General features: G+C 41.6%; 1 protein-coding gene across 1 annotated transcript in view; it reads right to left on the bottom strand.

Annotated features, from left to right (window-relative positions):
* zbtb16a (zinc finger and BTB domain containing 16a) overlaps window positions 1-27,572 on the bottom strand; it is a 142,289-nt gene that overhangs the window by 55,923 nt on the left and 58,794 nt on the right. The gene's annotated exons all lie outside the window — the stretch shown is intronic.

The following is a 27,572-nucleotide window of genomic DNA, read 5'->3' as shown; positions in this document are numbered from 1 at the left end:
AGAACACACACACACACCCACACACCCACACACACACACAGGAACACACACGCACACACACACACTTAACATCTGGATACTGTGTGCCTGCAAAAAAGGGCGTGCATGTGTGCAGGCCTGTGTGTCTGTTTCCAGTGCAAGCACAGAGTGATCTCTCCCAACCAGACCTTGGTTTGTTCTTGGCACGGCCTCCTGGGTTACGACACCTCCAGAGAGAGAAACAGAACACAATGAAAACAGGAAGCCGATTCTTAGATGACAGAAAAAAAAAAAGTCAGGGAGAGATGGCTTGTGTGGTTTTGCAACCGCACTGACATTAGGGAACGGCCTGTACTGTAATAAGCCCTACCAAAAGCAGAAATGACATGGACCGTACATGACAGAGTGTGCCTGCCAGTAGAGTGCTTATGCAACAAGTTATGCAAAAGATGGTACGCTGCACAAGTGAGCGTGACAAGATCATAAGCCACTGTAATGCAACCTTTAAAGCTAGAACATCCTAGATTCGCCTGTGATATCAAAAGATTTATTTCCATGTAACAACTTTAGACTAAATAGACTGAGCCGCTGAGCAATGTCCTTCTTAATTGGCTGCATATTCAAGAGGCATAATTTGCAGTGTGAGCGTATGGCGCGCCAGTGTCAAATGCACAGATGAGCATATGGCCGAATTAGCTGGCAAAAGCAGCCACTTAACCTTTGGAGAACAAGACATGTCGAGGAGATGTAGACAGAATCCCCCAACACACCCACTGATGTCCCTCATTTGCATTAATCACATAGTCCCTCTGTTGCTTCTTTAACTCCCTGATTCATCATTGCTGGCTTGACTACAATTATTATTTTTATGTGCTATAGTTGCCCTGCTAACCTGCATTGGATTCCTTCCATCCATTGATTTGAGCTCATTGATTACCCTTGCAGCAACCAACTGGGACGGTTTTATGACCATACAAGTGCAATCATGACTCTATCATGTCCTACCCATTGACTATCAATTATGCTCAAGGTAAATATACAACCTTTTCACTTTCGATAAACAATTCCTCTGGCTAGTGCATGCTTAATCTGCATAATTAACATTACTGCTGACCATTTCCTATAACATCTTGTACTGTAGTATTCAAGATTTAATACAGTAATGGGGACTTCCTGCTTTCCATGTGGCTACAGGGTGAAACTGAGTTCCAGAAAGTATTAATAATCAATTTCCACTGCATTTAAACTTTCTTGAAAATAAGTAATCCATTGTAGTGCATATATAGTCACGAGTTGAGTTCAGTTCTATGACTGCCACTTCTGAGATGCCCCTGAGTGGGGCACTTAACCCCCAGCTGCCCCACACGGCCTTCCTCAGTAGCTGGCAGATCGAACCGCAATTGCACCAGGCAGCTTCCAGGTGGTAATGTGTGTGTTCCTGGAAAACAGTATTTGTCTTACGCAAACCTAATCCCATTAAAAAAAAAAGAATGAAGACCAATGAAAGCCTGGAAGCTAAGAAAAAACACATGCACGTCTATGGCTCAGAGTACTGTAAAATATAGGCGATTTGTAATAAATCAGCTTTATACGGGCAAGTAATGACTCCGCCTCACAGACAGTGGTGCAACATTATAACAGTCTTCTGGGAGGCCAAGAGGCGTGTGCTAAATGGGCCAGGGATAGGATTTTAGTGCAGGGCATGCCCCTGCTTGTGGCACAAGGACATAAATTGTCAGGAAATGCCTGCATGGTGCCTTGCTTCAAGGAGAATGAAGTTGTGTGAGGTCACCGTGGGGCAAAGGGGGGAGGAAAAGTGGGAGCACAGGAATCCAGGGTACACACGGCCAGGCAGCCACCCAGCCAGATGCCCGTCACTCTAGTTAGCCTGCTAAGTGCTAACAAGGGGCCCTCCGCTTGGTAACAGCCGCCATCAGACATTTTCACTGCCAAATTAAAGCGATAAATCTTGAGGCCCCTTTGATTGCAAGAGGTTGAACTTGTTAGTTAGGAAAGACGGGGTAACCGGGACAGAGGAGACACACACTTAACATCAGCTGATACTCTTGTCACGTGCACACTAAAAATGAGTTTTCCTTGCACACAGGCTACACTATGGAGGGGCTTATTTTAAAAGACTGAAAAGAACCTCATCTTTGATTTTGTTATGAAAATTTTCAATTTACCCAAAACATTAATAGGTGACACCTCCCTGCTGCTCACCAGGAAACGCTGGAACACAAAACCTAATGTGCAGTAAATAAAAATGATTCATTGCACCACAAGAAACGAGACTAACACAATGGAATCTCCAAATGGTTGACATGCCCTGTGGACTCGGTTAATGGGGAGTCCTGTGTCACATTGCCACAGATTCAGACTTTAGCTGACATAATAAAAATTGCACAACCCGGTTAAGTGTGTGTGTGTGTGTGTGTGTGTGCGTGTTGGGAGATAGGGATGGGGTGGTGATCAGGTGCCACATGCCACTGAGGCCGCTTCCCTTTTCGCTTCCCTCTCTTGAGATATTGCACAAGTGTTGTTGCAGTGCACTGTGGCTCAGTTATTTCATAAAGGGCAGTAAAAGAGAACAACCCAGAGAGGGCTCCCTGCCAATCAAGTAAACTTCCTGCAAAGCCCGGCAGCAAAAAAGTAATAACGGTCTCGTACTGTAAACTCGATCTGTCTTTACAGGCCCTGCATCCCCCTGATAAAGAAAACCTTCCTTTATATGACCCCACATTGTGATTGCCACTTTTTAAAAGTAGTTACCAGCTCAGTTTGCTGATTTTTGAAGCTAGATTAGACATTGTTTTTGATCATCCTAATTTAGACTGCACCTGTAGTGTGCCAGTAGAACGTTCATATCCGGTTCTTTGGTTTCCTGAAAAGGCAAATTGTGTAACTTTGCATGAACTTGTTTTTTGAAGTGTTGCAGCATTGTTGCTCTTTAAAGTGGTTTAGTGGCTCTGTTAACTGTATGGGAACAACAGCATTTAAATTGGCCTGGTTTTAAAAACAGAATACCAAGTCAAGTCAAATCTGCATCATTAATGACTGTTCTCAAACACAAACAAGACACAGGCTGCCTTTTAAAAACCTCTGACATATGAAACTTATCAAAAACCTTTTAATGGGATTATTTCTAAAATTATAAATAACTAACAAAAGGATTTTTGCTTTGAAAAGTCATTTACTTCATGTCAGAAACCTCTCCAAGTCTAAAACCAGACTGAAAAAAAAGGTTGAGTCAGCCTTATGTTCCAGTCACGAGACTTGTCAGCCTAAAACAATGTCACAATCCCATCCTGAAACCTTTTGTTCGACTAAACCTTTATAAATAAAACTTGTGATTACTGTTAGGTCCAGTTGATTCGAGGTGCTCTAACCACTTCCTTGGCATTCAAGAGTGTTTCACTTAAAGTTAACTGCTGTGGGCTTCCCCCAACAGTGGCAGCATTTCACCATGAAGACGTGATGAGGATTGTGGATTAGCCAACCGTGCACACAGGACTCTCTGGGAAGTGATGGTGCATTCCTGTGCCTGTAATTTCCCCTCCAAACATACTAGAGTGCTCATTCTCCTATTTCCCTAAATAATGTGGTGCGCAACGGTGCATTGTCCCATTTGCTTTTACACTCATTCCATGACTGCATAGAATCTGAGCTGAAAATGCAAACCATCATTACGTTATGATGCAGGGTTGAAGACCAGGAAAAAGCAACCTCAGTGCCCATTTGGGGGGTTTTGTGGGTGTGATAAGTGTATTTGGGCGCAAGAACGCACACAGACACTCTCTCACACACACCATTGCCGCACTCACATCAGCCAGTTCGGCGATGTGATCTCATAATGCCACCATTCAGAGGCTCCTCTCAGTGAAAAGAATATGTCAGAGGAACAGAAAGGGCTTGTTTGTTTGGGGTGATAGTCCTGCTTTTCCCTTCCTCCTGTGAAAAACTAAATATTTTTCATGACTGTATGCCCCGCACTCAGACTTGACACTTGTTGTTCCAACCTACTTTTCTATCACAGGTAGTGCATATATGCTACGTTTGCAACAGATGCCCCCCACCCCTTGGGGATTGCAGTCTAAACAGAATCTTTCATCAAAGACAATCGCAGAATTAAACATAAGAGTTAGAGAGCCCGTCGTCGCTCATAGCGACACAAGAAGTAGGCCACCATGTTGATACGGGCACTTAACATTACATCCTGCACAGGAGATCAAGAAAAAACCCTGTGTTTCTTCTTTGGCAACGTATGGTTTCGCAATCTGATGAACCTCATTTTTCCGTTGCAACACATACACTAAATAACGTTCGCCGACTAAACACGGCCCTGTCACTGTGAAAATGCAATGCTGAAAATACAGACAGAGAATTGAACATGTGTTTTTTTCAACAAATCAGCAAAGTCATGCAAAGACCTTCTGTTTCCTGCACTGGAGTCATCAACATTGGTTGTCTAATTGACTCACATGCATCGCTTGCATGAGATGGCATGACACTATTTAGCATTGATTACACAAAAAAATTCAGTGTAAGAGCTTCCACATTGAGGAACGGTTCAACAATAGAGCACGACTGTTCCAAGAGAATACGCCTGCTGTAATGCATAAAATACCACATTCAAGTCTGTGCAATTCATTACGCACAGAATGGTAAACAAACAGCTCGGTACGTAAATCAAATCAAATCTAGTTTATTTATACAGCACGTTTAAAACAAGCCGAGTCGGCCAAACTGCTACACGCATGAGTTAAAGGCACCACAATAGCAAAGGGAGTGAAATGGCACCAGAAGTAAAGGCACAAATAATAGAAAAGGCATGAATAACAATAAGAATAGGGATTTATGACTGCACTGAAGTCAGTCTATGGAATTTAGTTGCTTATTCCTTTCTTAAAATGCGTCATCCTACATCAGCAAAATTATAAATGGAAACAAAGACAAGCATGAAAAGATGGGGGACTATCTCTCTCTCACTAAATTATTGCATGAGGATCAACTGTCCTTTTGGTCAAAAATGTTGCCAGTGAATACAACAGTGACATTTGTTTGGAGTGAACAAAATTTTGTCTGATGTATAAAAAGGAATAAATTAGCCAATGATAAGATGGTTGTCTTTTGAAGCTTGATCCTTAGCTAACACAGTTTAAAAAAAAGCTGGCTCCAGAATGTTTGGGGTAACATATTTCTATCTGTCTGTATTTGTATTTGTCTAGATTATCAACTGCAAGGTTTTCCCCAGAATCTGTGGTGACAATATGGACAAAGTCTTCACTCCAGCAAAACGAAACTGTGCAATTTATTGTTAAACTTGGATTATATTCTTTTATGCTCTAGGTTTTCTATTTGGCCTAAAAAGCTGTCACTTGTAAAAAAAAAAAAAAAAAAATCTCCATTACACATTTCCTCTGTAAGGCATGGGCCACACTGACCTGGAATACAGTTGCTTTATTTAATTTACAACAACAGGAATTGGGTAAACATTAAACGAGTACTAAGAAGCTGCTGAAGCCTGAAATTCTAATTGGCTGGGTGATATTTTCGCACAAAAATACACAGTGGGAGTGTGCGTTTGCTGTCCTAAGTCCCAGGCTGTTGGACAGACTCCCCCCTGAGAGTCTGGTCAGCAAACTCTCTTGGGCGTTATAAGTCAAAGCTGAAACCCTATGTTTTTTTCCCTAGGTGTTAATATGCTTGAATTATTGTGTTACAGTAACTTTATGTTTTTCATGTGCCATGTCTCCTGGTGTAATGTTTGTTTTATTCTTCTGTAAAGCACTTTGTAACCAAGGTTTTGAAATGCAGGTATGCTACATAAATAATAATTTACTTACTTACTTGCAAAAATGAAGATGTGAAGATTAACTTGACACAACTTAGATTCAGTTCAGTTTTTTCTCTAATCCCTATGCAGTATTGGTCCCTGCATGACAGGACACTGTTTACTGTATATGAATATATTTCTACACTGGCTGAATGATCTGTTCTCAGGAGTCAGGGAGGCTAAATGGGAAATTAAAAAGGCTAATTACAGTGTTTCTGTCGATGGCCGACCAACATCACACTCAGTGGTTTTTAACAGTGTAAACAGGGCAGGAGAGAGTGAGAGTGAGAGAGGCAGACAGATTAGAGAGTGAAATTGTGTGTGTGTGTGTGTGTGTGTGTGTGTGTGTGTGTGTGTGTGTGTGTGTGTGTGTGTGTGTGTGTGTGTGTGTGCATGCGTGTGTGTGCGACAGAGGGAGAGAGGCAGACAAGCGCAGTCACCAACAAAAACATAGCCTGGCTGTTCACTGAGCCTACATAAATGGCTTACGTAAGACAGTACTCTCAGTACCAAAAAACAGCAAAAATCCATAAACACACAGACACACACAGACACACACACACACACGCGTTGGCTTTACTACACATGTGAGGACTTCCATTCGTTTCCATAACCCTAAAACATAACTTTCACTGTCTTTACAATATTCATAACTTTAATGTTTATCTTAAAACAGAAGTGAAGCAACGATATAATCACATTAAGCAGCAAAAGAAGATCCTTATTCCGAGCATCTAAAACTCAATCTGGTTCACATGCAAATAGCAAAACAAGTACATACACACACACATTCACAGGAACACACAGAGACGCAGTATGCTGTCAGAACAATGAGTACAGACACCACACGCTCTCTCTCTCTCTTATTCCCTCCCTCCCTCCTTCCCTGCCCCACTCTACCTTCAGCGTTATAACGAGCTGTGCTGTACAGTTTTATTTACACCAACCTCTTATCAGTGGTACAGCAGCACAGAGGCTGCCAATTGGAGAGGACAGACCACGGTACTGCCTGTACCCTATAGTGAAGTAGGTGTGTACCGCCACGCTCCCAGCACGTTTTTATCAAGGCTCAGAGAAGACTGGGCCCGCGCCAGGCTGCCTCTCAAAATAATAAAACATACTCTCACACATGCATATACACACACAGTCAAACACAGACACACAGGATGAGTTTGCAAAAAGGCACCACAACTACAGACACACGATTAACCATGTCTTGCAACACACATACAATCAATAGGGGTTTCCACACAGAGATGTGATGCAATTAAACCCATTTTAAGTTATTTTAATCAATCGTTTGAGCATGAACAGTAACAGAGTTCAGCTAATATTTTTTAGTGTGACGAATGGCGACATGCAGGAGGTGGCCGAGTTCAACATCACAAACAATGGGGACAGAATTCTCAGGATGTGTCCCAGGACAGAAGTGTGTCTCAACTTTCTGTAAATGTTAGGTTCAGTATCAATTCATATGCAGTCTAAAAGTCTGTCTATACAGGCCAAAAAAGTAGTAGTATTAATCTTAATAGTTTTCTTAAACACAGACGTTGGGACCCCATTTTTAGAAATGCATACGTTTTGACTATCACATGTTTTTAATTCTAAATTGTGAATATTGATATTTGGCTTTAACAATGTACTAATAGCAGTAGAGTTACTGTAGCATTCCCAGGGGGTCATTGTAAAAGAAATTAGGCCTTGAGCAAATGTAACAGTGTTTAAAATAATAATCTTTGGCACTAACTGTGCATAAAAACATTTGTTGCACAGACCTAAAGAACTAATGCAATTAGCTAGTAGACTGGAACAAAAATATCAGTTATAAAACTTACAACCTATATCATTACAATGACGGCTGTGGGTTAACTAGCTTGGTTTATAATGACCAGATAGTGATAAAGAAACTTGTTGGATGGCATGAACTGTTTTGGACTGAGAAGGAAATTAAGATGACTTTCTTGAAATCTTATTCAAGATGTGGATAACTTTACTGATTTATCAATATTTGATCTAAGCTTCAGAGATATTGATACAAATGATCAAGAACTGAACGGCGCAGGAAGTGACAGTAGCTATCTAGTGTTGAAAGAACTTCAGGGACAAATACAATCAAGGCTTTATAAAATGTAATAAAGTGTACTGTGCAAACACAAAGTAGCTGTGCAGGGAACATACATTATGTACTACGTGGATGCTAATGCAGTAAAACGCACACTGGTTCTCACAAATATCAGACACGCAGACTCAGAGTAGCAGAAATGACTTTATGATGTGATCAAACAAAGAAATATAGATAAGAGGAGATAATCTTGCTTTTCTCTGAGGGTGGGGAGAGAGGGATAGACAAGCCATCAAAAGCACAGGAACATGTTTGCTCCCGATGATATTGTTATCGACGGAGAGGAAAAAGAAATCAAAGGGAAGAGAGAGAGAGCACGAGGAAGAGGGAGGGAGAGAAAAAGGAGGAAACAGATGAAGACAGAGAATATTCAGGTCGCATTTGACAGCTTTACGGTCTGTTGCGCCGAATGGGATGTCTAGGGACGTGGCAAAGCAGACAAATATTGACTTGCTGAGCATTCGCATGCACACACACACACACACACAGAGGAAAATACACAAGACACTTCCACATGAACCCTCTAAATTCAGCCCCCCCTCAACTTCAGAATGGATGAGCTCACATTGCAACATCAGTCACCCTTGTTTTTTTGCCCAGCTCAACCTCTTAATCCATTTTGCCTGCAAACCAATTTGTTTGTCCAGTAGGTCAGAGACAGTTTCCTGCCCTCACTGTTCCCTGTTCTCTTGTACTGTTTATTTCTCTCTCTCCTTTGCCTTACTTTCTCTGAACGACGGAGCCATTTCCAGAGCTTTTGCCCCCTGGGAGATCGAGGGCATCTCAGTCCACACATCCATCCCTCCTCCCTCCTTTACTGCAGTCGCTTCCTCTCCTCCACCTCTCTCTCTCTCCCATTCTCCTCTCTTTCAAAACTGTCTTGACGTCAGAGGAACCTGGTTTAAAGTGTGCACTGACACGAATGGACACAAATATACACATGCATCATTTAAAACTATCTCCACAGCTTTCTAAACCACTGTAATTTTCCATTATCTTATTTGAGATAAGTATAATCAGATTGCTGTTAATGTGCCATTGGGTTAGGGCTGGGCGATAAAACGATAACGATATATATCGCGATATAACTTTTACTCAATAGCAATATGAAACGTGGTCGATAGAAAGTCGATAGTTTTCATTCATTCATGTTTTTGACAGAAAACACAAACAGCCAATTAAAACGAGAGTTGCGCCGCGCTGGACCAATGGCTGAGCCAGCAGGTTAGGTTGACACAGCACAGGAGGACATTCAAGACAACACAACAACATGTGGTAATGTTTGGGCTGCTACAGCCGTGCGCGTCAGCAGCGGGACATGCGGGGGAAAAAAAGAGAGAGAATGAGTGTTGCCTCGAAAGAAAAAATGAAGGAGAACTTGGACGAGTGACCGTGAAAAGACGCGTGGTACGTCATGTTTACATTAACCCCGAGATACAGTACTGTAAACAACCTAAACTTTAACAGCGGAGACAGCAGGCAGTCGGAGCGGCTCGCCGTCACACATCAAAGGGAGCGCAGTCACGGCGTAGCCGCTCTGCTGCTGCTGCTCCTCACACCAGAGCGACACTGTTCAGCTGTGCCGACCTAAACACTGACCACTGGCGAAGCAAGCGCTAACAGCGGCGGTTACTCTTCCTTTTTCTTTTTCAGCCGGGTTTAGGCTGAGAATGATCGCTAATTAGACGGACCACGTCAGGTCCGGGTTTTAATTTGCACGTCCGTTTATAACTGTAGTAGCAGGCAGCAGAGAGATGGAGCAGCTCCTGTATGGGGAGTGCGGCTCTGACCTAACTCCTGTATGATGTAATGTTAAAGAACGCCTGAACAGTGGAGTGATAATGTCTGTAAAAGTCCCGTATATCACCACTCATGGAATGTCTCCTGTCCAATCAAATTACTGTTGTATAAATATATATACCAGTTTTATTTATCTGAAACTACTCATTGCTTTTATTATATGTTCATCATTACATCTGCATGTTCAGTTTGTGACAGAAAATAAATATTTAAATAAAAAATAACCTTCTGATATCTTCAAATCTCACACAAAAATAGTGACTTGAGTCATATCGTAATATATATCGATATCGACTGATATGAAAAAGATTATCGTGATAGGATTTTTTCTCATATCGCCCAGCCCTACATTGGGTACCTAGTGTTAGCATGGGGCTCTGGAGGCAACTGGCGATATGATAACAGTGTCTTATTTCTTCTTATCAGAGACCTCATGCTGATTCTTACTTGAGGATTTTTTGCTTGGTTTTGCATCATTTGTCTTTTATGTTATTTAACTGCACTTGGTTTCACCTTATTTCTCCAATTTCTTTTCTTTCTTCTTTTTTTATTTATGATTCACTTCAATGTCTTTTCATGTTGTTTTCTTAGTGAGTCTACCAATTTGGTCCTGACTGGAATGTCTTTTAAAACACTAGATGAATTTTCAGGCCATTATGCACAGACATTCATTAATTTGTCCCCATAGGTTGAATCTGAATTAATTTGGCAATCCGCTTGCTTTTCCTTTAGTGCTACAGTGAGGTTGATATTTATGTTATTAAGTAAAATCTCTTGAAACTATTGAAGCAGATCATTTTTGGTGAGGTTACCATTTGGTGCCCGTTGTCTGAATGCAAGTTAGCATTACCCTGCGGGAACCAACGGTAAGAAGACATCTAGGCATCTTTGCAAGTTAGGGCAAAAGATGTTGCACAAGCCAGTTATAAAAGTTGATTGTTGTCTGATTGTTTGCGATGTCCCACTGCCTTTGACATAAAACTATATGAGGAAGTGAAATAGGGAAGGTATTGTAAATAGATTTTAAAATGTAACTAAGAATGATAACATAAAGAAAATAAGATTCAGGCTGTAAAAAGTTAAATCATTCCCAGGTATATACGGACACAACCACACAACCATGTTTGCTCTGCCTCACTGTCCAGTAATGGCAATTACCCTGCTGTTGCCAGACACTGACCAAATGTTTCAAAACACCCCCACCCTCTCCAAAACCAGGCCTCCCCTCCTCCCTGGCTACCCCTAGAGGTGAAAGGTGCCATGTGTTTTCAGCTTTGCTTTCAACCCCCCTCTGCTTTCAAAAAGAGAGGAGAAAATGAGGCTTTGACATGTATCCCTGTGCTCCTGCAGGCCACAGACGCAAGGATATCTTCAGGGCCTTGGGTGGATGTGTGTGTTTGTGTGTTAGTGTGTGTACATGGATGTGTGTGAGGACGTGCGAGGAAGGAAACAAGAGCTAGATGCATAGAGGAACTACCCGGGGCTCTCCTGGTGTGAAGAGACAGGAAGTAAGTTAGGCTGCTCTAAAATGCCAAAGTGGACCATTTCTCACAAGCCTCAGGGTCTGGTATTAATAGATTTCAGTTGGACAGGGGTAGGTGGGCTTCTGGTGAAATATATTCTGACATGAATGAATGACCGACTGCAGTTTGAGTCTATCAAAGTCTGTTGATAGAGGCCCCCGATGAGATTAAGCTAAACTTTAAACCAATTTGATTTTGAGTCTAAATAAATTAATCTGGTGTTTGGGAAAGCATCGTACAGCTTTCACAACCAAATGTAATCTAAGTTAACAATGGGAAAATGCACACAGCACTCATATTTACCCACCCAAACAGACTGTGTTGCTTTATTTATGTTTTTATTCCTGTGGCAGGACTGTGTACATGAGCACTAGAGTCCTGTTAATCCTGTTGCCATCAAGGGCTGGGTTTTTGGTTGACAATGCACACAAAGATCTCTGCTGGATGAAACTTAAACATGTGACTGTGCCTGTTGCATTAAAGTAAACCTTCTCAGAGGCATTTTAAGATGACTGAAAGTGACATGTAGTGAATGTTAGGCAGAAGAAATATCACTTACTTGGCTTACGACCTGCTAGTGAGATGCAGATTATGTGGCTGTAGAATGGCATGCATTGTTTAAATGTAGCATAGTCTGATATAGAAATGTTGGCTTCATAGCACATCCTATAACCCAAAGGGGCAATACAGTACGTTAATGTATAATCTGCCCATTCATTGAACAGCAACCAGAGAACAAGTGGCAAAAATACGAGAGGCTGCCCTCTGTCCATTGATAATGCATTCCAATGCATTCGGCATCAAAAGCTCTCTCAGATAATACTGTTAAGAACAAGACAATAAGAGATCACAGTACTCTCAACAGTATTATCTTGCAAGTACGCTGTTAAAAGCTGCGGCAGCATCTTACAGACCCTGACATTTCTTTCTAAGCTTTGCTCTTTTAATTCTTCTTAGGGAGCTCAACTCTGAGCTTTGTTTATGTCTTCAACAGCGAGTGAATGTTCCTGTTGAATTTCTGCTGCCTAAAACTTCAAACCAGCTCCTTTACTCAACGGTAGTTTTCCAAAGCAATTTGACATGAAACAGAAGCTGGCAACACAGAGCTGTTCTGGATCTTTATAGCAATGTACGATGTGTCCAGAGAGTGTTAGCAGTAAACACGTTTTTAAGGAAATACTTGGAAATGATTGATATTTAGAGATCTTGGCATGTTGCGTATACAAGTAAGTTGCCAAGACTCTGTTGAGTACTGGGGCTAAAAAAAGTTTGTTGTTCAAAATTCCCACAAAAGTGATTGACAAAACAGGTAATTTGTCATGGTTTTCCACTGAAAGTTTGCAGATCTGGTGTTCCTATTGCGAGATGACAACGAAACCGGTGGTTTGCCAGTGTCATCCAAAATGTCAGATAACACATAATTATTTTCTGATATGTTGACTTTCTGGTTAAAGATTGGTGTAGTTTAGGCAACAAAAGCAACTTGGTTAAGACTTAGAATAGATTGCGATCATGTTTTTACAGAAACCAATGCTGACTCTTTGTCGGGAAACAAGGATGTTCACTGTCAAAGTATTTGAGTCACCAACAGCATGGCCAAAAGAAGTCACATGAGAGGAACTTTTAAACACAGGTCACTTGAAGTGGTTGATAAACAACAAATACTGTCTCTGTCGAATGAGGACAGTCTTGATTTATCCTTCGTGGACCATGGATGTCCAGACCAAATTTTCTTAGCAATGTGCCCAGTCATTGTTGAAACATCTTGTACTGGACCAAAGTGTTGGACAGACTGACATTACCAGCATTAGGCCATGCCACAAATAGCACATAAAGCTAATTTGCAAACAATAATAGCCTTATTCTCTGTGTGCTGGGAAGAGGGACAGACAGACAAACACGCAGACAGACCTGAGACTCTGACCAGCGGTTGAACCCTTACCTCTGTGACCACCACAGACTGTTGCCTAGCCAGCTGCTGGGAATCCAGCAATTGACATCCTCTTTACAGTGCTGTAAATGCATTTATAGTTCAAGAGAGGAAGGGATGAGATAGCTGCTGATCGGGGCAGGAAAACTCATTCTGGCAGCCTGTGGGGTGGGGGTGCTAGGTGGGCTGACGTTTAAGGCCACTGCAGAAAATGTAGACACAGAGGCATCACTTGTTGCCCTGCTTTTTTATTTTCTTCGTCTGCAGCAGCAGGGAAAATGACTGCCAGCGAGTGTTGGAGAATAAAACCAAAGCGAAAGCCAAGGCCGTCGCTGGGACTTTTACCAGTGTAACTAGAGACACCAAGCTCCTGCTCATTAAAAACCCGCGTGGTGGACACACAATGCATTCCCCAGTTTCATGTTAGCATAAGTATTCTAGTCAGATGCTGAGGAAACTCATGCAACTGCATTACAAAACCTTTCACTGTCCCTCTGTGTAGACATGTCTTTCTGCTCCTGTTCTGTTTGTTTTTTGTTGCACAGGAAACCAAAATGGCCACTTGAGCTGAAAAAAAATCACGGCAGAAGTTGGTAGGTGCCCTCTCACATGCACTCTCCCCTCCCTTTCCCCTGGTCAATAACCTGTAAAGATTTACTGTTTAGGGCCCATTATTTCCTGCTTTCAAGTCACACATTGTCAAAGGCAGTGTTGAGTTTATTAAGGCTGGAGTCACAGGGCCTGAGTGGAAAGAAGGGAATACAGTGATCACTTGGGTAGTAAAACTGTGACAAAGAAAAAAGGAGGGAAGAGTGTAAACTGGAAATGCTTGAAATTTCAAAAGTGAAAGCTACCGTGCATTGGTGCAAAAATACCCCTGGAAAGAATAATCACATTTCTTCCAAAAAATATTTTGGAAAACAAGATTAAAAAGGGGAAGATTTTCTTTTAAGGAATTTTAACTTTATGGCCATAGAAGGCTGAATAATAGTGAATGAGTGTATGGACTACTCTTAAAAGTACAGTAGTATTCAAGTGTTTTGCAGTATTTCAAAACGGGTGTTTATGGCAACATATCTGGAAAAAATGCTCTATTAAGTTGCTGCTAATGCAAACCAAACATTTCCTGCTGCTACGGCCTCACATGCATTCAAGCATTTAACTGGCAAAACATGAGTTGGATTATGAGTTATGAAGGATTCTGAGGAAATGCAGTGTGTTTGTCAGAGACAGTTCCTATTCTTTATCAAAAACACGTCTGAAAAACAAGACAACAGGCTTGTTTGGTGTTTTCTGACAGAGGGGCAGTTTGAAATATTGCTGGGAGTAATGGACCAAGAGCAACATTGTGCTGTGAGATGAGGAGCTGCAGGCGACAGGCTGCACACCTCTAACTTCTCAGCGAGGTAACCAACTCCTCTCACTATGCCCTGCTGCTCGCAGACTCAAGTGGGAAGTCTCATGTGCGCTCCCTCATGCAGTGTACAGCACAAAATGAGATAACAGTTGCTAACAGGATGATGGAAAAAGCCCCGTTATTGTCAGACATCTTCATTAAAACCACAATAGTTTTGTTTTTGCTGCCCTCAGAATTCAGTGACCTGTGGTTTTAAACTGCCTTTGCCATTTTACCACCCGCAGCCACAGGTGCCCCCAAATCAGCCAGGACTGAAATATTTTAAGTATCTCCACAATGGCTGCATTTTCCATGGAGTATGAAGATTTGCTATTGATGCAATTACTTAAGAAGACAGCTAGAAGTTTGCTAAGCATGATTGCTGATGTGAGTCAGTTCAGCTCAGGAAACAGGCCGAGCTGAGCCAACAGAAACAACTGGAGACATGGCAGAGATTGCAGATGATAGGATATCCAAATGGTTTAACAACAGGAAATGCTTGAAACATGCCGTTTGTTTTTTGTGTTTTTTTTAACTGCACTCAGGTGCACTGATTTACATACTTGTTTATTTTGTTTGATTCCAAAATCCTCTCTTCCACCCAGTTAAATCTTCCACATAAAACTTAATAAGTGCTGACTTCAAACGGGCAAATCGGATCAATTAGGGAAATCTCACAACAAGAGCTATTTAGGGGAATAAACTTACCTCAAAATACCACAGTCATCAAGCCTGTGTTATCTGCCAAATGACACCATACAGAGCTTACTAGCTCTTTTCCATTAAGTCATCTGTTTTTCCACAAATAGGGTGTCAGAGCGAGGATATTATTTGGTGAGTGAAGTAAAAAAAAAAAAAAAAAAAAGATGAAGAAAATCCCCCATGCTCAGATTCTGTCCAGACCCACAGCACAGATGACATTGAGATCCAATTAGTTATCATTTATGAGAGCCTGAGCTCAGCTTTCTGGCTGCCTCCATCAGCTGCTTTTATTTTGTACTACAATAAAGTTTAAAGGCATCTCTTATAGCATGCCTGCTGCATTATACATTGACACGTACAGTCCAAAATAAAGAACAGCTAAGGTTCTAATGTTCTGTTGACAGTGGTGTTAAATAGTTTGAAAGAAAAACCAGGTGTCAACAGGTCTCTAAAAAGCTTTAAATAATCTTGACTCAACTTTAAATGTTCAATTCAGCTGGAGATATCTTTAAAAGGTTTAATAATTCTAAACTCTAAAATACTAACAGCAGCAGAGAACGAACAAGAATGTTGTTAATAATTTTCCTCTTTTGACCAGAGTGGAGTGGATCCTGCTGTTAAAACAGTTTTGATTGGAGGATTTGCCAGCTCCCTTCCTCCTGCAGCCCCGTCACTTTGTGCACGAGCCTCCACATAGCTCTGGATATAGATACAGCAGAACTGATACTGTAGAGGCAATGACAGCTCTTGGCAGGCAGCCAAACGTGTGGAAGTGTGTGTGTGTGTGTATATGTGAGGTTGGAGGTGGTGGTGGTGGGGGGGGGGGGGATACAATCAGCTGAGGCAGAAATAGGCCAAATGGTGACTGTACGGTTCAAAGGGTTCGCCTGTCCTCTCTAGCTGCTCTCTGAGTGGGGCTTTTTCTCCTCTCTTTTCCTGCTGCTACCTAGTTGGGTTATCAGTGAAACTATCCACTGTGCAGAAAGATCCTTTCATTTATTTATTTGTTGTGTGTGCATCACTCAGTTTGAGCATTGTGGGTACGTCGATTGACTCAAAAGTTGTATTTTGTTCACTCATTCAGATTCATCCTACTTAATGGTAATAGATTACAAAACATCAAGCCTTATCAGTACTGATCTTAATCCTTATCTCTGCTGAATATATACAGTATTTTGATATTCAGTATTTACTTTTTTCATTTCTATTATCATACTTTATATTTGGTGACATTTAAAGAGGAACTAAGCAGGATTCTTCCATGGCTATGCTACACTTTTACCTTAATTAAAAAGCTCCGGAGTAATTGTGATAGTTAACTACATGACTTGTGACTTGTTACGAGTAAGAATTGAGGCTCTCTGCCTTCCACCTGGCGTCTTATGGCTGAAAATATACCTTGCGACATCAGTGTAGTACTTGGCCCCAGTGTCCCAGCTCTCGTCTCTGCGCACCGCAATACAAACGCGTTCCGTAAGCCGCAATCTTTTGTTTATGACAGTTAAGACTACACAGATATTACACGTGGTAACATCGTATATGTTATATAATGCTATCCACCGCTCCATGTATTGATTTTTTGCCGGCTTTGGTGTAAAAAAAAAATGCACATGGCTGAGAGGAGGATTAGCAAAACAGAAGAAAAGCGACCAGACTTGCATAGTTCAAGTAATCAGTTTTTGATGGAAACAAAGTAATGTATTTGATAAGAAAATCTAATGAATATGCAGTTACCCAATAACCGGTTAAGATTTACTGTGTTTATCATCATCTTCTGAAGTCTCTAACCTTGGAAGAAATTAAACTTTAATGACCTATGTTAAAGTGTGTCACCGGCAGCAATTGGGACAGAAGATACCAGGGTGAGACAGTTCCCACTTCTTTTTCAGCTGGATGAGCTTTTTGATGTTCGAAGGAGCTGATTTATTCACTTCGACCAAAGTGATGGAAACATCCCCAGTTTACATAGAATTTCATGCAACATTTCAAAGGTTTGTGTAAGGCAGAAAGTGGGTGACAGTTTGACAGAAACATCTGTATTGGTGGCGTGTGCTGCTCTCGAGCCGGGTGCACTCATTATGTCTTTGTGCTCTTTATGTCTTTTCAGTTTTCAACCCACAGAGAAGTTGTTGCATATTTAGTGGACATCTAGCTAATGAAGTAAAGGCTCTTCCTTCAAGACTCTTGCTGTATTTCCATGCTGTTCTCTTGAAAACAAGTTAGTCAAGAAAAATGGCTGTGGGTCAGTTCATGCAGACATAATAACTGTGTTAAAATAAGCAGGTTATCGTCTTTCTCCACACTGACTTCCTCAGGCCAAAGCAAACCAACAGTGTTGTCAATGTTTTCCTACATTGGTTTGCCTGCTGTCATTACACACTATAAGCACTGTCCTGTTCAGTCATAATTTACAGTTTCTACTCTGATCATACATTGTGTTGTGGATGAAGTGGGGTGGTACACAAAAAAACTTTTAAAAAAAACATGCTGAGTGAGCTGTTAACCTGTTCACTCAGCCACTGTGACACAGAAACACCCAGAAGCTTTTGATTTTGGATTTTCAGCTCAGATCACCAAGATGTTCTGTTAACAGCTTTATGAGAAAAAACCCAATTTAAATCCAACACACACAAGACCTTAACGTTATAATTGTTGGCTCATTTGGAACAACCTTGGGTATTGGTGGTAATATAAAGCATGTGTTTTTTCTTGTGGGGTTCTGCTTGAAATTAATAAATGAAATGGGTTGAAAACACAACTGCGTGAAATGCCAAGATGTCAGTAGAGAGATCCAACAAAGGTCCCTGACAAAGACTAGTGACTTAGTGGTTGATGGACAACATTTTAACACCTACTTGATGAAAATATTAGCAATTTTCCTGCATGTAAACATGCAACAAATAAAATATGCACAGGCTAAACACCCTAAGTGCGGTACAGGCTGAAAGTCTGAGCAGAGAGCTTCCGAGACTGACAGAAAGACAGTCAACTAATAGTTGAAAATCAATACACCCTGTACCCCACAACCCCCCCAAAACATCCTCTGGGGGCCATCCAAAAAGCCTGTTTACTCCTGGATTGAAGTGCTTTTCCCTCTGACCGGCCATATTAGTATTCCGTGGCCACTTGCTTGTTTTCAACAGTTATAACACAATATCCATGCTTTGCTTTTATGTCACACCTCCCAGTGGAATTAGTAGCATAAAAGCAATCCTTGTGTGTCCTGGCTACTTCCAGATGGCTTTGGGAGTGCTTTTATCTTCTCCCTCTGCCTCGCTTGCTCTGTCTCCTTTCACTTTCTCTTGCTTTTCTTTCTTCCCCCCACATGAAAGTGCCGTCGGCAGATCTTTGCTTAGCCGGGTTCATTCTCTCTTCATCCGAAAATATAAAAGTTTCAAAGAGCATTTCATGAGGGAGCTCTTCCATAAATGGGATTCATAGCTTTCTAATCTGCGCTGCGAAATTGATCTAAAAAGTTTCCCAGAGCTATTGGCCAACTTACATAATGCAATAAAAGGTCGTGCCTGAGAGAATATTTACTTTTATTACCATTTGTGTCACAAACAATCCCCCCTCTCTGCTCTCTCATTTGGGACTGTAACAGAATCGAAATCCCTTACAAAAAAAGCCATCATGACATTTCATTCAGATTTACAAACACATTTTAAGTTTGCTAAAGCAAACTGTCAAAAGACTTAGTGGAAGTTTTTTGGATTCGATTAATTAATATAAGAATAGGCAAGATAAAAAAGCAAGATTTGAGAGATGTGCTGTCTGGGCCGGGCAAAGAAAATTACATGTGATGATTATTCATTTATCCGACTGTCACATGGTGCGGTTCAGATACAGAAAAAATGCCATTTGTCTGGCCATTCATTTAACATGGGAATACCAGCGACTAGATCCAGCCTTTATTTTAAGCCCTGAGCAAGAGCCTGCAAATAATCTAACAGGGGAACAACTGGACAGCACATGTGAAACAGAGAAGTGTGTGACTGCCCACACTCATATAAAACCTGCCTAATTACACACACTGTCATGATACAATGAAGGAGCTGTCAGATTTGATTGGCTGGATTCCATTTCTGCCAATGTCAGTGCATACCAGGGGCTCATTATAGACACCGTGACAAGTAGTAGTGAAAATCTAATAGCCAGCGTGAATGTATGACACACTGTTATATCATTACCAGAACAATGTTTTACTGTTGGGCATAATGCTGGAAGGATTGAGAGGCATTTATGGAACAGGAACGTGTTTTTTCTTTTCTGGCAGGTCTTTGTCACACAGTAACTCCTGCTTCACTTCCAGGTGTGCGTCCCTGTCGAGCTGGTGAGGAGATGATGGTAACAATGCACAGAGAGGATCATCAGAGGAAGCTCTGATTTGAGGCGACGGGAAGGGGCTCAGGCAACTGACAGCTACAGAGTTTCAGCTGCACTCACAGCAGACCGGACAGTTTACAAGACACCACCAACCTCAGACAGGTGGCACATTTCATGCTTAGATATTAGCACACGGGGCAAAAGGTCTGTGGCACTCACACTTTCTATATTATATGTGAAAGAAGCAGTACACAGAGAAGGAGTCATCTGCGTTCAGTTGTGTTTTGGTCGTCTTCTACTAAATAAAGAAATAGCTGTGATGATAATTCTAATTATGGGATTGGTACATTTTTGAAATTGCTAACAAGAACCAAAAAGTCTTCATATTATGATTATTTCAAGGTGTCAATTATTGACTATCAATTGTACGCAGCTTTTTACAATGCATTGTGGGATAGTTTGAGTCTACAGTATCGGGAAATTATAATTCTATACAGTGAACAGATGTCATACAATATGTCTCTGTTCAGGTTGAAGGTGAGTAGGGAACTGATTATTCTGTGAGGTCATAAAGCTCAGTGCACCTATTGTATCGCTGAAGGTGAAACAGGTTCCACCCTAGCTGGTACAACAGAGACAAAACCGTATGTTAATCAGAACTGTACACACCCACACCTGGAGTGTGTGGGGGGGGAAAAAAGAGATGCCCGTGGGAGTAGAACATGATGCTGGTTTCTACTTTCATTTTCCTTCACATTTACTCCCTTGCAGGTGTGTTTCCATCCTCACAACTGATATTATTTGGATCCCGACTGCTGTGGAATCAGTTGTAACTATAGGACTAGTGTGCCGTAGAAATGTGTGACTTGTCATTATGGTCGACCAACATACGCACAAACGCTGCATGAGAGGCAGCTCAGTGTTATTCTGTGAGCTGTCCAGTAAAATGTCGCACCAGTTAGTTCCTGTACTGTGTGTCAAAGTGTGTGTGTGTGTGTGTGTGTGTGTGTGTGTGTGTGTGTGTGTGTGTGTGTGTGTGTGTGTGTGTGTGTGTGTGTGTGTGTGTGTGTGTGTGTGTGTGTGTGCGTGCGTGCGTGCGCATGTCTGTACGTTTTACAGTCAAGCTCAATACATGCACACCCACGCACACACTCACACAAAGCAACACAAATCCATACTAGCCACAGGCTCCTCTCCAATCTATTTTCTGCTCAGCTGGTTTTAAATGAAGTTATTATGACTCATTAAAATGCCCACAAGCTTGTGGAAGTCGGCCAATTACGATTTAAATTTAGCCTCCTGCTCTCACAACCTTATCTCCCCCCAGTACTACCTACCTCTCATCACTGCCATTGCTTTTTTTCCCTTTTTGTTTTGGGAGGGGAGGGGAGGGGGGGGGTTGTAATGCATTCAGAAACCCTTTAATGACCCCCACCTCCTCAAAAGACACACACGAACATACTCCCTCACACACCGACAGCACACTCGCCTCCACATGCATGAAGGCCTACTTTGACACAGCATGCAAGAAGTGAGATAAGGTTATGGAACTTCAATGATCCGTGTGAATATCTTTGCAAAGAATAATTACATATCAAAGGGAAACACACAAAAACAAGGATAAAAATCAAGCAGGGCTTATATCAACATGTGCAGTCCAGATACACATAGCAGCACCTCCTCCAAATCTGGCCAACACCACTAATTGCTACAGAGAGCTGCACAACTGGACCCTGCCAGTACCACAGGCGCACACTTTTAGTCTTTACATAACAGTTTTCTTTGGTAAACTATGGTTTCATGTGGTTTTCCTTTTTCAAAAAAAAAAAAAAAAACTCAACCGGACCAGAATTTGCAAATACATTCTATCATTATGCACCGTTTATCTTTACCGTGCGTTAAAAGGCCAGAGGGGTTTATCACATGTAACACACAGATGGTGACAAATTAAAGGAAAAACCACCAATACCACTACGCGCTGCCAGGACAGCTTCACCGCTCCATGGCATTCCCACATTTGGTGTCCGGATGGATGTTGGTGCAGCGTCAAACACGCCAGATCAAAATCTCTCATTGTCGTTCAACCGGGCTGAGATACGGAGGCTGTGGAGGCCATAGCATATGATTCACATCATTTTAATACCCATCAAACCATTCAGCGACCTGTCGTGACAGTGACTGGTAAGAGCCTTCAAAGCAAGTCTTCTTATTCCAGCCCAATAAGTGTCACTGTGGACTCACAATCAGCTCTCCCCTTCTGCCATCCCAGCACCCTGAGACAGTGTGAAGGACCCTTTGTCTAAAAAAAGACGATCCCAGAATACCTGGAGACTAGACCGAGCAATTCCACCTGATCCTGCTTTAGCCCCCTTGAGCAATGTTCACTATTCAGTAAGAGCCCCCCAAACACACACACACACACACACACACACACACACACCCACAAACACGACCTAATTTAACATCACACTCCGGAGCAAACAAATGTCTGCAGCTTGTGCATCTTCCCCCTCCTTTCGAGTTAATGGTAAGCAGTGTGTGTCTGTGTGTACCTCTACCGTGTGTTTTGTGTGTTCCCGAGAATGTGTGCGCATGACGTGTGTACACATGTGTTTATTATGACTGTGTGCATTCTACAGTATCATTCGAATTTCCAGGAGAGCAAATTAATTGGCAGCCTTTTGCAATAATTGACTTTTAGCACACACACACACTCAGACGGATGCACATGCATCAGGCACACACAGCGAGCACTCACGTCTCTCTCTCTCAGACACATACACACACACATGCTGCTCGCTGACAACAAAGCTGCTGGGAGGAGGGAGGGATGATGAAGCGAATCCAAAATTCAATCGACTGTGTTCTTGTTTTGAGCAGAAGGCACACAGTGTACTGTACTGTGAGAGGCCATAAAACTCTCACTCTCCACCAAAAAAGAAAAAAAAACAGCCTTTGGTAGACACACTGACGTTTTAGCAATCACCCTCCATCAAAACACTTTGTCTCGCATACAAAAATAAGACTTGGCATCAGAGTGGAATACCAAATCAGGCCCATTAAGGGAGCACAGGGGCACTCGCTACTTAGCAACCAAAAGGATTTAAAGCTGCAATATGCCTGTAATAAAAGGAATAAGATCAAGTCCTCCTGTTTTTCTCTTCTTGTCTGAAAATAGAGAGGGCTGCAAAGTCAACTTTGAGCTTCCCTGTCTAACTTTTTGATTGACAGGCTTTATGAGTCAGCAGTGCCACAGGAAAAGAACTGCCGTAATCTGACTGAAAACTAATCTGCCGGAGCTGCTTGTTTGACAAAAGGTGATTACTTGTGGGATTATTTTAATAAAAGCAGTTATGCTTGAAGGAGGTATAATCTTTTTTCTTTTTTTCACATATTGAAAATAAGAGTTGAGTTTGTAAATTGTATCACTCAGTAACTTAAACAGTATGTGCAGTATCTCATATTTCCACACTTCTTTACTGTAGTTTTGGTTGTAATTTCGCAACACCTGCCTTACTTACATTTAATTACATATAATGTATGATATACATTATGAATTGCATGTTTACAGTATATTCCCTAAAATGAATGAATCAAATAAGTTGTAAAATGTAAACACTTAATCATAAGATAGGTTGATAAACATTAAAGGTAAGAGTTATGCATGTTCCTACCTGATGAATAATGATTCGTCATATTCAAGTTGATCTGGATTCATTTTTTCTTAAGTAGGAAGTGCATGTTCTAGCTGCAGTCATACTGTAGCATCAATAAATTAACTCCACATTCACATTTTGAGGGCATAAAAAAACAAGATCAGTGGCAGGAAGATTGACAGCAGCAACAAACAACAAATCAGCCGGATCAACAGACAGAAGGAAGGTTCTGTTCTCCCTCTGTAAACTATCAAGCCATGCAAGCTATCAGCTGGTGGATGGAGTGAAAAAGGATATCAACGAATGCCATGTCCTTGTATTTTACTTCTGGGGCACATGATACAATTGAAATGGAAAGGGCTTTTTAAGACTTCATTTGTTTACAGCAGTCAAGAGTACAGTGTTTATTATTTCATGAGACTAAAAATCTCAAGGTCTAACAGGCTGTAGTATCAGAGTTCTGGATGGACCAAAATCCTTTAAAGGATTTTCCGTTTATCTGTTAAGGAGCTAAAAGTAAAAAGAACTCATGCTATGTCGATGAGGTTTCTTCTCTCGGGGGCCTGAATCTGTAAATTTCATATGAACTAATCCATTGGACCGTACTTTTTCTTTAGCACTGACAACAAAGTTTTGATGCTGTGTACAGGACAGCAGCAGGTCCACTAATTTGTGCAATCCTTTAAGGTCAAGGAAAGATTTGGTTTGATACAGCAAAGGTTTACAACGACTTCACAACAAAACAAACATATTAGTTAGTTACACTTGACCAAAACCACGATCTTTTTCTAACCTTGAACAACACGCCCAACCAAAGACTGCACTGCGAAACCTGGTCTTTGGTGTTGACACTTTCGTCCACTGAGCCCAAACACCTCCTAGTGGACAATAAATGTACCACTTCATCTATTCAAAAATAATTCTGCGTTTGAACTTCCTCCAGCCAATGATCATGTTTCGTCCACAGTGTACTTGCCAAAACAGTTCAGCAGTATAGACTAGAAACAGTAAGAAACGCTTCACTACCCCTATAAAAAGTAGACAGACAGGTTAGCCAACATCGTCATGTTAGCCTTGCCCCTGCTAGAAAAAAAAAAAAATGCTTCACATACTTTGACATCTGTAAAGGTCATTTAATACCAAAGTATGATTTGTACTGTTCTACCATTACATCCTATAGACAGTGAGACAGCCTTTGCTAGCAAGTGACACATTTCTCTGCAGCGCTAGTTACAGTTGCACAGCCTCTTCCAGGAAGGCAGCTACAGGTGTCACATAGATCCATGCTGAGCAAAATGACATTTAAGACAACTGGACATCTAGTCTGAGTGTGCTTCCAGGCACAGAGCTGTCAACCTGGTCGGCCAGAGACCCAGAGGATCATCCCTCACATACTGTTTGGACTGGCTATTTTTATGTTTTATTTCTTTAAAAACACTGCTTTTCCAAGAAACTCGCAGCGCAGGTACACTGAGTTCTGAGTAAGGAGCGCAGCTGCTCAGAGTAACACGTTTCCAATGAAGTCACATTTGCTCAGGACAGAGGTCTAACAAGTCCCCCCCGACTCACTCCCACCCTCTCACTACCTCCGCCCCCGTCTGCTCGGGAAAATAAAAATATCAGTCTGACAGCAGTAGCTGATGCTACAGTATTATAAGTCGACCCCTGCCTTGTGTCACCTCTCACTTGTCTGTCCTCGACGTGCCCCCATCTCATGTAATATAACCCAGCTGAGATTTACCCAGCTGCATAATCCCAGTGGTGTGTGCAACAGTAAATCAACAGGTCAGGGGGAAGTATTACAAGAGAAGCAGGGGAGGGGGTGAAGGGGTGGGGGGCTTTAAGTTGCAGAGAAGGAGTAATGTTATGGTACTAAAGCATGAGCTACTGCTGTTTATCAGCTCTGTCTGTCATCTTGTGCTAATGCACCCTGGGAAATGGCAGTGATGTATGTGTGTTCATGCACAGGCAAATCGGACAAAACATCAGCTGTGTTGAAAAAAAAATGTACATGCAAACTGTTAAACACTTTGGGCCATATTTTTTTCTGAACTACTTCTTTTCCTACTACTTGCTTTTAATAGCACAGCCCCCTCCCAATCCCATCCCCTTCCTCGAGTCCCCTGTCTCTCTTCTCACTCATGCATACACACGCATACACACACACACACATTTAGGAATTTGTGGCCTGGAAGGCAGTCAAGTTTCATTAATTTCTGGGTTTGGGTACAGTACAGTGTGTTCCTGGACTCACATCTGCAAGCGATCATAAATGCTGGAATGCTGGCAGAACATCCAGACCTGCCGGCACAAATATGTCGTCATCACTGAGAGGGAAGAGCCGGCATGAGGCCAAAACAGCCGACCAGCCGACAGCCAAACAGCCAAACAAACGCCACGGAGATAGGAACACAGACAAAGAGCAATGGGAAAGCAGCCCCGCCGCCTCACCGTGTTCACATCCAGATTCTTTGCATTTTTCCTCATCTAAACACTCTGGACATTTACGTGGGCACTTTACTCCCACACTCAGATTAGGATTGAAACAAAGCTTTTAATTTTTGAGAGCAAAGATGAACATCTGGTCAGGGACAGCAGGGAAACTCAGGCACATTTACCATAATGAGAGTAAATATGTAGCCTACTGTTCAGGTCAAAGACACTGCAGAACATGGAACAAAATATAAACAATTGGATGGTAGGTGCACAGATGCTTACTCTGTTTATGGCACACTTTTCCATCTTTAATCTCCATTTACTAATTTATAATAAAAAATAATTCCCTCCATTATTTGGCTCTACATCTGGCCATTATATCATGTCATAACTTTTTTTTTGTCATTCACTCGTCAGAGTGGAAAAGGAGTAAAACACTGGTTATTTTGTGTTAGTGTCTCTTTTTGATGGCTTCGTCAGAAATGCTCTATTTCTACATAAAGTGGCTTTAAATAATATATGTAGTCCAGCTCTCTCTTTTTTATAGCACACAGCCCAAAAAAGATCACCGGGCATTGAACATAATGCTATGCTACCAACTGAGGTGTCGTAAAAAGACGAATTCCCTTCAGGCTGGTCAGAAACACTAAGCTGCAAACCTCACTCTGGAAATACACTGTACTGGATGTACTGGCTGACTAATGCACAAACCAAACACAAGCATACCAAAGTGATGAAGCCTGTGTGACACACCATCGCACAGTGCTAACATATGACCCAGAATGCCAGGAGACTTTCACGTCAAGTCATGTTCCCGTCAATAATGTAGACACTCTGAGAGAATTTGAGTTTGTGGGAAAACTGTGATTGAGCATGTTAGCATGGTGGCTAAAGACCAGCTGTGTCTGAAACTGTTTGTCACTGCAAAGTTCATTATTTCATGTGCTTGTTATTGTGCAGTACTAAGTCTGCCTCATTAGCCTCCAAATGCCCTTCACTTAACAAAATTTGCCAAATTACCCGGTGCATCATTGTTAAATTAGGGAAATAAATATCCTAAATAAAATATGGTATAAGAGACAGAAGGATTTCCTGGAACAGAGCAGGGAATATCTGTTCAGTGTAAATGCAACAGACTACGTAAGCAATCAAAAGTCAAATTTGGTTTTTTGTCAGTTGTCAAGAAGCAATGAATGGAAAAAGTCAAGTTGGTGAAAATTAACCAAATATCTGCTGACAAAATTCCTCCCAGCCTCATTAAACAGGAACTAGCCCAAAAATATCTCTACTGAATTCAACTGAGAAATCAAGTGGCTCATTAAAAAGTTCAATCAGCTGCTTGTGTAATTTACTTTTACACAACTTAGGTTGAACATGAATAACAGTGGTGTAAAGGTGAATGCAGGCGTGCAGATGGTGCGATCTACAACAATCTGTATTTAAATTCTCTGTTTGGTTTCCCCTGCACCATGTGACATATGAGGACCATCTCTCCATTCATGTGTCGTCACATTGTGGCCTTGAGCAAGACACTTATCCTGCAACTGCTGGTTAAATAAAATGGATCTTTTACAATGTGCTTCAAGTCTCTCTCTCTTTCTCAAACACACACACACACACACGCTCAGCCAGCTAATCCAGGAACTCTTTACTATGTATACATACTGTAAACAGAGGATTAACACTCTTAAGCTATAAAAGCAGTGAGATGAAAAGTTAGTGGTAACAGAGATGGTGATGCGGGTGCTCAGGGATAGTCTTATTGGTAATCTTATTACGCTGCATCAGTTCTCTCCCAAGACAAACTGCAAATCAAATCAGTCTGGTCTTGTTTGACGAGCTTTAACACACACAAAAAAAAATCTG

This window comes from Trachurus trachurus (genome assembly GCF_905171665.1).
Source record: "Trachurus trachurus genome assembly, chromosome: 14".
In the NCBI taxonomy this organism is placed as follows: Eukaryota; Metazoa; Chordata; class Actinopteri; order Carangiformes; family Carangidae; genus Trachurus; species Trachurus trachurus.
This window is presented reverse-complemented; position numbering and strand designations above follow the sequence as displayed.